Source organism: Silurus aristotelis (assembly GCF_946808225.1).
Source record: "Silurus aristotelis genome assembly, chromosome: 27".
NCBI lineage: Eukaryota > Metazoa > Chordata > Actinopteri > Siluriformes > Siluridae > Silurus > Silurus aristotelis.
Window position 1 is genome coordinate 11,690,303 of NC_139600.1, and position 13,612 is coordinate 11,703,914.

Here is a 13,612-nt window from a genome sequence, read left to right on the forward strand (position 1 = left end):
GATTTCCCATAATGCATGCCGATCATGTTACCCGTGAAGTGACCGCATTAAGCTTGCCACCACCACTAGGTTGCAGTGTTTCCACATCAGTGTCATTTTCCGAATTAAGAAATATAAACAATAATCCTAAAATGTCCAAGAAGCGAAAAATTGATGCAGATGGAAGGCTGTTTCAAAAAAGATGGGAAGGCGAATATATGTTTGTGCTTCAAGGAGAAAAACCGCCATGTCTTTTGTGTTATAAGGCAGTGGAGGTTGTCAACGTGTACAATCTACGTCGGCATTTTGACACCAAACACAGAGTATGCCAAAGTGAGCCTAAAAAAACCAACAAGAAATGGTGCAAGAATTAAAACGCAAATTGCATTTGTTTATGCAGACAAACGTTAATTGTAATCAAACGATCTCCCATTAGTTGGATGTGTCCCCACAAGGCCGTCTGCAGCCATTTGTTTATGTAAAATGCTACACCTGTCACACATGTTCTTAGCGGCTTACAATTGTTGCTTGGACCGTTATTCTTTCCCTCAACTAAGACAAAAATGTTTTGAACAAAGTTATTGTCATAACTTGTTATTTATCCTTATTCATTTGGAAAGTTTGATCGTTGATTGATAGAGTAATGTGGGTTTCATAAGCTGACAAATTAAAAGGGGAGAAGCTGAAAGAAGAAGAAGAAGAAGAAGAAGTTATAACAGAGCAACAAGCAAACATTTTTTTTTACATATATGCAAATATATATGTAATATTTGTAAGTTGAATACTAAAAATCCAGAGTTATTTAACATTAAGGAGTAGTTGCATTTATTTTACATTACATTTAGTTACACTGGGCTACATTTATATTGCCTTAAAGTTACAGCTGGCCCTTTGAGGGAAACCATTATGCTGATGTGGCCCTCAGTGAAAATGAGTTTGACACCCCTGCTCTATATGCTGCATTTGGGCTTTGTTATGGTAGAGACTTGGTTCAGCTAGTTAGCCTCAAAAGATCGACAATATGACAAGTACAGAGGCATTTATGGCAGTATTTGCATAAAGGTTGAAGAATGTGAGAAACCTGAACAGATAAAAAAAAGTGCTACCACATCATTCTCTTTAGATAGAGTTTAAGCAAAGGATAAACGTCACTCGTGCCACTATTAGAAGGTAGTCTAATGACATTATTGGTATTGTAGGAAACTGTTAAATATGGATAGAATAAACAATGAAATAGGAACTTTTTTTTCCACAAAGCTGTGCTACTCGGAAACTCAATGAAAAACAATACAAAAAGATTGACTTTTTATGTTACAGTAAAGTATACATTACACAGTCCAGGCTAATTTGTCTCGTTTCGGGCAGCTTCTATTTTGCCCAGGATGAAACCCAGCTCTTTAAGCCCCTCTAGTGGAGCTCTTGTTTCAAATGGTTTCATGGAAAGCCCTAGAAGACTTTTACTTTAGAAATATTTAGGAAATTGCTTTTATGTATTTAATATAAAAATTGATTGGTGTAGTTTTTAAATGTAGATCAATATCCCCCCTTATTCTGTACAACAAAAGCAATAGATCTGAAGCTATTAAATCAACTAGTCAAAAGTGCCCAGAAAAAAAACTCCTCTGCATGTGCAAACGTAGAATACAATTGTGCAGCTCACAGCTCATCAGTGTCTTATTAACACTGGTACTCTGTATATGTGCATACAAGTATACATGCATTAACCACAACGCAGTATGAATGAAACACAAACACAGGAACACAAAGGCACCCTGCGCAAACATACACTCAGGAAGAACATGAGCCTCTGCCTGCAGCACTTCCTCTATTGTTACATCCAAATACACATTAGGCCATAGCCTAAATCCAAGCATTGTAGTTGCAATATCTGGCCACTAGAGGGTGGTAGTGGCAGACATTGAGCAATGAATGACCAAAGGAGGGACTTGGCAGTCTCCATGTTTCAGATGAAAATTAACAGATAAACCCGAGCCCAGGAAATGGGCTCAACCAGGGTTATACAAATAAAGACTGAACATAATTTCTCTTTTAAAATTTAGCATTGGCATAATTCTAATAAGAAAATAGAAAGAATAGTTATATGTGACATAACAGAAATGTATTTCTATTTATTTATTTAATATTAACAAACACTTAAAAAGACAGTTGCGATTTTCTTTCACTGTAAATGTCACATTATGATAAAAAAAAGCTTAATAAATTTCATTTGGGATTAACATTGTGATAGTGATGCATGTATTTTTTTTTTTCTAAAACTTTGATTTTTTTTTTTTTCACCATGTCCAGGGTTTTCCCTAGCTACCAAACAAACCAAGCATTTCTGGGTGAAGTTAAACCGTTCTGTTCAAAATATGAGCCTAATTACATTCGTTTTAATCATATGTATTATCAGCTTCTCTGTTATGCAGAGAAGCCACAGGCCATCAGTTTTAATATTTGGACTGACACTCATTAAAATCCCCAAAGAACAACAGTTTTGCAAATATTTCAGCTTACAACACCAAGAACAAAGTCATTTTCTTTCCCCATTTTGTTGTGTGATGTGAAGATTAACTGATTACCTGCATGATTTTATAAGTTGCACCACCAACTTCATAACTGCATTAAAAGGTAAAGCTGAAAAGTCGAAGGTGCTTTATATTTGTCACATGCACTTTACAGCACAGTAAAATCTTTTCTTCTCATATACCAGTGAAGCTGTGATCAGAGAGTGCAGGGTCAGCCATGTTACAGAGGGTTAAGGGCCTTGCTCAAGGGCCCCAAGAGTGTGAGCTTGGTGGTACCAGGGCTTGAACCACCGACCTTCCAATCAGCAACTCAGGTTTTTAATTTTTTTATTAAAGTGGTCTGTGAACGTACTCTGTGAGACAACATTGATGGAAGCTGAAGATACAACTGCAGTACTTTTATATCTGTCCTTACAGTACACAAAAAAAAGCCAGATACTTCTTCAGAATTTATTTGCAACCACTTAGCATGAAATCAAATAAAAAACAAACAGATATATATAAACGTTATCATGCTGTGAAATTTTTAAACCTTTATATCTGTAGCTCGAACGCATTTAACCTGCTAATGTTATTCCTGAACCGCAGCAGCTCTACATGTCTAGTGCGGCTTCATTAAAGTGCTAGTGGGGGGAAAAAAAACGACGTTGAATCTCAGAGGGAGGTTAAGCAGCCGCTCTTTGATAGGTCAAGCTTAAGTGGTAGGCTAAATAAAAGGTGTCTGATTGGCTTTATGGAACAAAAGTGCTTCTGTAATGGAGGTTTACGATCTCCACACACTGATAGCAGGATTGTAAATACTCCCACGCCGCTCATTACCATAAACGTCCCAATTCATCTGTTCAACTGTACCGTCGCTGAAAGATCGGCACGGCAGCCCCGCATTACGCACAGGTGAAAATATGCGAGGATTCTTTTGCAATTTACATTATTTTGCACATTTTTTTCCACTGATTACTACGATATAATAACCTGGAAGCTTCCTTGCGAGACAAACAGTGACAGATTTTTGTCTGAACCTGCACATTTTTTGCACTTCTCGTCCGTCTTCTCAGGGAAGAGTATGACATTGTTCAACACATTGCCTGCCCCCTGTCAGGCACATGAGAGAATTGGAGAAAGGATCTGTCCTTCACATTCTCACATACAAGCCTGCTTTTGTCTGCCTGCTCAGTCTATTGCTTTCTGCCTTGTGTGTGTGTGAGAAAGAGAGGGAGAGAGAGATATCAGGGCTGTTCTTGGTCTGGGCATACATTTTGCCTCTTTTGTGCATAAGCATGTGTGTGTTTCAGCATAAAAACAATTGGGACGGTTCCTCTTCCCCGTGACTAAATTCTTAACTCCCCCCCTTTTTTTGGCTTGGAGCCTCTCAATCTACAGGCTGCTCTTTTCGGTTCCACACACTGCTCTTTTAATGTTGCAGAATGCTCTGATGTCTAGTACCAGTGCACAGGACTAGCAATACGGTGTTCTTAGTAATGACAGGTAATTGTCATGTGATACAGGGAACAGTCAAACATTCTCTAATATAGTCAAAAAGTGCTGATCAGTAGAATTGAAATCTCGAATTTGATTGGTCAGAAGGTGTTGATTCAATACTAAAACAGCGGCTTCACATCCCATCCTACTTCTCTTTTCTCTAATAGTGTCACCCGTTTCGCAAGTATCGATGACACACCATGTTAGTTTTACAAAAAAAAAAAAAAGAAAGACGCCTTCAGATGTACTTTTTTACATTTTACATTATACTTTTTTACATTCATTCTTCACGCTTATTTTAGAAGACGAAGGATCTTAGGGTGACGTATAAGAGTGGAGGAAGGTGCACACAGATAGACAACATTCTATGCAGGAGATGCAACCTAAAAGAGATTGGAGACTGTAACGTGTTGGCAGGGGACAGTGTAGCTAGACAGCATCGGATGGTGGTCTGTAGGATGGTTTTGGAAGTAAAGAAGAAGAAGAGGAGAGTGAAGACTGAAAGAAGAATAAGATGGTGGAAATTGAAGGAGGAAGAGTGTAGTGTGAGGTTCAGGGAAGAGGTCAGACAGGGGCTCGGTGGTGGTGAAGAGGTGTTGGATGATTGGGCAACTACTGCAGGAGTAATAAGGAAAACAGCTAGAAAGGTACTTGGTGTGACATCTGGAAAGAGAAAGGAAGACAAAGAGACATGGTGGTGGAATGAGGAAATGCAGGAGAGCATAAGGAGAAAGAGGTTGGTAAAACAGGATTGGGATAGACAGAGTGATGAGAAAAGTAGGCAGGAGTACAAGGAGATGCGGCAGCAGGTAAAGAGGGATGTGGTGAAAGCAAATAAAAAAGGTATATGAGGAGCTGTATGAGAAGTTGGACACTGAGGAAGAAGAAAAGGATTTATACAGATTGGCCAGGCAGAGGGACCGAGCTGGGAAGGATGTGCTACAAGTTAGAGCAATAAAGGATGGAGATGGAAATGTGTTGACTAGTACACACTAGAGAGAAGTGAAATAAAAGTCAGTAGGAGTAAGACAGAGTACATGTGTGTGTATGAGAGAAGGGCAGTGGAGTGGTGCGGTTGCAGGGAGAAGAGGTGGAGAAGGTGGAGGAGTTCAGGTACCTGGGGTCAACAGTGAAAAGTACTGGAGAGTGTGTTATAGAAGTGAAGAAAAGAGTGCAGGCAGGGTGGAGTGGGTGGAGAAGAGTGATAGCAGGAGTGATTTGTGATAGAGTATCTGTGAGAGTGAAAGAAAAAGTTTATAGGACAGTGGTGAGACCTGAGATGTTGTATGGTTTAGAGACATTTTTCATTGAGTAAAAAACAGGGGGTGGAGCTGGAGGTAATAGAGCTGAAGATGCTGAGATTTGCATTAGGAGTGACGACGATGGACAAGATTAAAAACTAGTTTATTAGATGGGCAGCGCATGTAGGACGTTTTGGGAACAAGATGAGGGAGGTGCAGTTGAGATGGTTTGGACATGTGCAGAGGAGGAACATGGGGTATATGAGTAGGAGAATGCTGAGGATGAAGCCACATAGACTTAGGAGGTCAATGCCTTATCAATCAGACCCTGGGGTGGGCAACATGAAACATTTGTGTTTATTGCATTAAGCAGATATCCACAGCAACATACAAAAGGGCTTGAAGTCTAAATAAACCAACACTGGTTTGCAAGAATACAAACTTATGATAGCATCAGGCTAAAACTCTGTTGATTGGAATTATAGCACTTTTTTTCCTGAAGCATGTCAGAATTGGAATTTAGCTTAAACATAAACAGATTTCGAAAAGAAGATTTCAGATTTACAATTGGTGCCATGCTGAAGCTTTCTGTAAGGAAATGTTTGTGAAAATTTTAGATGGAGTCTCCAGTGTCAGTGATTCATAAGAGTTAAAGGTGAAGCTGCTGTTCCTGTGCAACTTCCACTGCAGGAAAGTGATTTGGACAGAGGATTTTGAGTTTTTCCAGTTTCTCTGTTACATGACTAACTGCATTTAGTCATCAAAAGAAAGCAAAAAATAAAAGGAGGCTGACGTCTGAACAAATGTTTGTTGCTTCATAAGTGGGAAGCAAGGAATAATTAATGACAGGATGTGATGTAGTCCAATATAAAAGGAATTGCTTTTATCATCTGGAAGTCGATTGCTTTTCAAGTGATGATGATATGTCCTACCTCTTATTTCTTTAGTTATATAGTTATAGCGATCATACAAATAATGAGGAATGTCTGAGAATCAAATCAGACATGGCAATTATAGAAGTACAAGTTGTTACATATGTCCTCTCTTTTGACCTTAGACTTTATCTGGTAAAGAACATAAGGGACCTCACTATATGTAACTCTTACAAATTGCTGACATTGGACACCTCTTCCATAACAACACATGTATTAATTATTAAGCTTAGATTACATGTCATGTCGGCCATACAATTTTCTGTGAATGAGTCGCTGCTGTAGAAACAGTAACATTCTTGCAAACCTATTATATGTCAAAATCGCTCGACATAAACCTAAAACAGAACCTTGTGGGACACCGCATTGTATATTTTTAGGCTCTGAAAAATCTTCTACAATAATCTTTTGCTATATACAGGTAATTGATCACATCAGCCAGCACTGATTCTGTTTTCACTGACCCAAAAAGCTGACTAAAATATATCCTGCTTGTTAATCCTGCTTAGAAAAAAGATGCTAATGATCGCTCTGAAGAACTATGACCCAGGTATGTTCAGTCATATTTCTTTTAAAAGCTAGCAATCTGAAATGGAAAATTTATTCTAGAATTTGGAAACAGAACATAGGTAAATGTCCAAAGATTGACACCCCACTCCATGCCTATGTCTGAAAGGAGCTCTAAGAAAAATGAATAAATAAATAAATAAATAAATAAATAAATAAATAAATAAATAAATAAATAAATAAATAAATGACCCTGAAATATGCAATATCAACAAGCATGCATAAAAGCAAGCATTTTTCAATGGAGACAAATTAGGATTTATACAGCTTTAATCTCCATGTAAATGTATTGTCAGTGCACTTTCAATTATTTAACTGTTCTAACAAAGATATTTGCTTCAACCATCTTCACCAACCTCTTTTTGATCCCACCTATTTTTATTGTCTCTATAAAAAAAATTTAATGCGCTGACGCATTGTGTATGTGTGCGTGTTTACGTTTTATGTGCGAGTGCAAAACCCAGGCATGGCACTACCACCGCAACGCCTTTCACCCTTCACACGACTGAGATCGTCATGACAACCAGATCGAGCTTGCCTTTTAAAGACGGGAGACTGTAACCTAGCAACAGGGCAAGTGTGTAACCCCCAACCAAGTTTCACGCGTTGCCCCTTAGACCCGGCCCTCAAGGGAGAAAAAGAGTCACTGAACAACTGACAAAGAGAGATGGAACAACTTAGAAAAGACTGAAAGGAGCACAGTTTCATTCACGAGACAATAAATATATGACTGGAAACACACTCACATGCATATTTATTTAAAAACAATATAAGACTTCATGTTGCCATTCATGCAGAACCTCCATATTTGGAGTCAAAATTAAAAATATTAAATTAGTTTTAAACAGAATGAATAAAGAAAGAAAATGACTTGTTTGTGCATTTCTAAGCCGAAATGAAAAATAAAAGGACATGCCGTTATCTTGTTACTCACTGTGTCTGCAATAATGTTTCACCACTGAACCACACACGGCGTCTCCCAGGAGAGCTAGTGAAGACGATTTAAAGGAATATTTTCGTATTTTTCTAATAGAGCTTCTCCCGATGACATCAGCAGGCTCGCTTTTAAGCGACTCTACAGTGTGCACTAACGCAGGCATCAAGGCTGGAGCCATGAACACACATCTCTCTGCCTAATGATGGTGATTTGTTCTCATTATATAGTGTCAATGGGCAAAATGGCTGTCAAAAATAGAACTCTCTGTCATGGTATTTCTTATTTCAGGGATCTGCTACTGAAAAATGTATGAGTACAAACAATATTTTGTTTGTTTTATGAGCCATATTAAAATATAAATAGTGAATTTATATCCAATACCATTTTTTATAGTAGTTTTTAGTATTAATTTTTAACAAACTACAACTTGATTGCACCCATTTTGATGTCCATACTCAATTGATAAATTTCTGTACATCACAAACAATCCAGAGCAAAAACGGTAGTTTTATTCAAATTTTTTATATATATAATTTTTTTTTTAATCAGTTTTAAAATCAGTTTAAATCAACTTTAAATCAGTTTTGAATAAGGAAATTAACAGTACCAGAACATTGTTTCCAACTAGTCTGGCTTAATACATCTTCTCGAACATTGCAACAGGTTTCTGTTAGTTGTTGGCTTGATGCGACAAGAAACTGTAGTATAAAAAATAACCATGGTAACTGTGTGTGAATAACAAGAATTTGGCAAGACTGGCTTTATCACACACATACACAACTGTGAATTAATACACTCCAACAATCTGTCAGGTTGGTACTACTAATAATATTATTTGAAAAGGGCGTTGCAAGCACTTATTTTCACACACTCGGCCATTAGATACAAACAAAGTCCTTTGTAAAATTGTTTACAAGAGCATATGCTTATATGACATGCAAAATAAAAAAAATATGGCAATTTGAACAAACAATAATGGCATAAAATGTAAGCTTATGAAGCATTTGTTACTCATCATACAGTGGCTATACATTTTCCACACATGCTTGGTGATGTGGTGTTAAGTTTCTCGTTATCATCTAACATCCAACAGGGACCTGCAGGTTTTATGTCAAAAAGATTAAGAGGTAGCCATGATTTTTTTCTACCTTGACTGAAGTTAAAAAAAGGCAGCCTCATATCATATTGCTGCCACCACCATGCTTCATCACAATATGTTGTTGGGGTCATTAGATGATTTTGGTTTTGCACCTAACATATCTTTTGGGTTTATGACCATTACAACAAATCACATACATGAGAGGTCCATCTAACCAACATATCCTGTAATCTTTGACTGCTAAAGAATATAAAGGATTATAGTCCCATGCAGACAGATATTATGGAAAGTTATTTAATACTAAAGTCTTTCAGCAGCCCCCCTATTAACTTTTTTGGCCTATTTTTTGGAGGGACCTTCTGTTCTTTGTGCTGGGTGCTCCATTTTCTCTATTTGTTGATGACTACCTTTGATAAATTCTTTAATATCCCTCTCCTGATTGGCACCTTTTTAAAGTAAGGTCTTGTACATGCTTTGTAAGCTCTTTGTATGCCATGGCTTTAGCACACAATTTAAAATTGTACTCTTGTACTATTGGAGACTGTACATTTTCACTCTGATAAAGCAAATATTCCTGAATATTTTCCCTTATGGTTTGGCCTGCTGCATTTTTGCAAAGAGCTTCCTAACATAACAAAACTTTGGCTAACTGCAAACGTTTTCTTGCATAGTGAGGATCTATTAGTTAGTTAGTTAGTTGGTTTTATTCATGTAGGTCTTTTGCATTCGTGTAGGTCTTTTAAGTTATATTATGGTTTGATGTGTTACAGCCGCATACATTTTGCATGTGTGTGCATTACATGCAGAGATGTAACAGTACACTGTCCTTGGGTACAGTGAAAGGCAACAATATACATAGAATATAATCATCATTATTATTATTATAGTCTCTTTTCTGTAGTCAGTTTTCTATTCCTGTCTGTATGTACCGGATTTTAACACTCCTTTTGTCAACTTCCCTTTATCATTTCCCCCTTTGGGGAAATCCAGTCTCTATTTTACAGGCTGTTATACTATTTCATTAGCTACACTTAAGTGTGTAATTATTATACTTTTGAATGAAACAATCAACTTGCTTCAATTAAACTCATTGAAATCGTGTAATACAAAAAATGGCTCATTTACATGACATTTAAATGTAATGTTATTATTGATTGATTAATTGATTGATTATTACACAATTGAATAAAACACATATTTTCTTTGTCAAATATCTACTCTTCACTTTTTTCAAAAAGTCAAATATTATATAATAACTAATACATAATAACTGCTGCTAATTATTACTGCTCATAGCTGATAAGTGTTTTCATTAAAATTGTATTAAAAATAAAAATGCATGTTGTAAAACAAGAAAAAGTGGTGTAATTGTAAATATGTTGACATTTCCTGTCACAGTGAGTACATTAATTATTTTCGTATCATCTCAAAGTGCTTAAAAGCAGGTGTGTGCACACAAATAAAATGATCATTAAAGAAATTAAATGTTAGTGATATAAGATTTTATACAGCGCTGTTGAATTCAAAAATCTGTTTGATCAATGCTTAATGTGTCTATTGTAACAAGTTCTCTACTTTCAGTAGTAACATTCACAGGGACAAATGCTCCATTCATGTAACAAAAAGAAATTGATCATCATAGTTTTCTGCAATATTTTTCTTCATGATTCAAGGAGTCTCCACTGCTGTTTCCATGCTGTGTGAGGGTTAATAAAGTTTTTGCAGTTGGGCTTTTAGTAACATTTAAGGTTCTGGAACAGTGCAACAGCTATAAACAGCCATTCCATCATCATCAGCTTTTCTTTTGTTCCGGTCTTGTAGTTAATTAGACAAATAGCTTGTGATGATACTGGGGAAAAAAACGCACAAAACTTACCAATGAGTACTTAGGGTTTGCTCTGGAGACTCCTTCAAACTTTAGCAGAGTTTTTTTTTTTAGATAGAAAGTGCTTTAAAGTCTCCATCCCATCAGTAGAATAGGATTGTAGGATTATATAATTGTAGGACTGTTCATTTAAATACGGCTGAAAGAGATAGGTGGAAGTTTCTTCCACTAACAAAGGGTCCCAGAACAGAATAAAAGAATTGAAGCATACCTTATTTATACCCTGAGAGAGAGTGGGAACAATGATTATTGAATGAAGTTTTTCTTTGTTATGAAGCATCCAAAAAACTTATCTTTGTGAATGCTACAAAAATGACAAAGTACTAGACTAACATAACCTAAACATACAAATGTCAGAGCTGCTGGTCCAAAAAAAAAAACGAATTCACACCTTCAGATCAAAGAATTCAACTGCAATAATTGAGTAAATGACTGCTCACAATAGTACTTGTATACATGTAAAGCTTTAGACACTCGTAATCACCACGTTACTAATATGGATATGAAAGCAGGTTTGTTGATGTTCAATTGTAGTTTGTTTAGATGCAGAATGTCATTGTTTAACACCAAGCCAACACGGATAAGTGCATTTGGTGCTTTTGCTATTGCTGCAGAAAGCCTCGACTCTGAATATTTTTGATTGCCCATGCGGGTGGGCCACATGGAAGTCACTCAAATGGAAACTTCTCATAAACAGTGTGACCACAACACATGTCAAAGCAGAAATCAATTCCCATGCGGAACATCCGACTAGTCGCAGCTGTGCATTCAAACGCAAACACATTAAACGTGATGCAACACTGCATTGATGATTCGTTTTTAAGAGGCTCATTCTCAGCCTTTAACACCTGAATGGATATAAACGATGCAACATGTGCGGTCCAGGCACGCACAATAAAAAAAAGCAAGTGCTGTGCCAAAGCATGAGCGAGAAAATGCAGGCCAGCCCACATTTTTCTATTTTCAGAAATCTGTTTCATCTGAACTTAATGTACAGAGTCACGATACATCAGCTCAAATCGGTGCAGCTGATCCTGGCACACACTTTCACTCTGGTGCATGCATACAAAGGTCAAATGTCAAAGAGGACAAACTAAGAGGAAATGTTTGTGTGAGTGTATGCACACGTTTAGGGGTTAGCTTCCTTATAGTTTGAGACTTACTCATCTCACATCTGGATTACTGCACATTCTTCAGTACCGTGGAGACAGATGGTCCTTATAACATGCGTGTGCACACACACACACACATACACACACATACACACACACACACACACACACACACACACACACACACACACACACACACACACACAGCGAAATCTGTTCAATCCCGATTGTACACTGGGGCACAGTTCACCTCCTGTATTGAACATTACAGCAGATAATGTACTGCTGAAATGCAGAGATAAATCGAGCTATAGTGTGTGTGTGTGTGTGTGTGTGTGTGTGTATGTGTGTGTGTGTGTGTGTGTGCACATATGTGTAGGCACCGAGGTCAACATATACTATGTAATAGCAGATTTTTTTTTTTTTTTTTACACCACTCCACATACAGTATGCAATGTATACACACACACACACACACACACACACACACACACACACACACACACACACACACACACACAATGTAGATATAATTACACACATTTTCTGCAGTGCTCATTGTGAATTCATTGTGCTTTTCTGCATTATTGACCTATTTTTCTCCTCTACCTGTTTACTACTTTTCACATCTATTTGTTCCCTCAAGCTGGAGTTCAGCCCAATAGTCATGGAGACTCAGATGTGATTTGCGGGCCAGTTGCAGTTCCTGCCATTGCCATGGGAACACTTCCTGGCTGGACTTAGAAGGAAAAGGAAATAACAGCAGCTGGACAGACTATCGGAGGTACAGTAAGACACCCGTTAATCATTTCCACAATCGCTCTCAAACACACAGACACACACACAGCCTCAGTCTTGTTTGTTGTTGAACTAGTAAAAATCAAAATCTTTCTATGCAGCAATTAAAAAAAGAACTTAATTTTTCCTATGAAGTTATTACCAACCATTACTATTAAAAAGCAGTGACGACAGCTTAACTCAGAACATACTTCCACCCAAGGTGTCACTAGGGGTTAAGCGGAAAATAAAATAAAATAAAATAAAAAAAACATTAGCATGGCATCAGAACCCATGCTCAGAACAGCAGGTCCTTTGATATATTTAATGGTTGTGTAGATTGCAAAGTTTGTTTTTGTTGAATAGACTATGTGATTGACAGCAGAAGATAGTAATGCTGTTAAATCCTCGAATCTGATTGGTTGATACATTTTCTATAGCAATAGCTCTGACATGACTTTGTTAAATATTAATATTCAATTAGCCAGCATAAATCTCTTTTTCAGAACGGACCTGGACAAGAAGGCAGTAATAGAAATAGAAAAAAGTACATAGTAATATAGAATTAAATATTACAGAAGCAACATCAAATTTGGCTATAGTGCTAAATTTGCACACCTGGATTGGGGGATTTTCTGCCATCCTTCATGGCAAATCCTCGGAAGCTGGGACCATCGGTGGACATCCACTTTCTGGTCTCTCCAGAGTGTTCGATACACAGTACAATGTTCAATAGGGCTCAAGTCAGGCCTCTTGCTGGGCCACTCCAAGACAAGGTTTTGTCTGTAAATTACTACTGCTGTGTACTTCAGACAAAATGTTTAGAATTAAAGCCAAACAGTTCAATCTTGGTTTCATCAGACTAGAGTCCTATGTTCCACACAGTTTGAGAGCCTTATAGCGGGTGTCCATTGGTTTTACACTGACAGACTTCTGTCCTGCTACACTGCCTAGAGGGAAGCCTAGATCGATGGAGGGCTGCAGTGATTGTTGTATTCTGGAACTCTGTCTCATCACTGGCGCTCGAACAAACATTTTTTTCGCCTCATTACTATTTGGTACTGTGGGATGCTGTT

General features: G+C 37.4%; 1 protein-coding gene across 1 annotated transcript in view; it reads right to left on the reverse strand.

Annotated features, from left to right (window-relative positions):
- pea15 (proliferation and apoptosis adaptor protein 15) overlaps positions 1 to 13,612 on the reverse strand; it is a 34,929-nt gene that overhangs the window by 10,869 nt on the left and 10,448 nt on the right. The window lies entirely within an intron of this gene.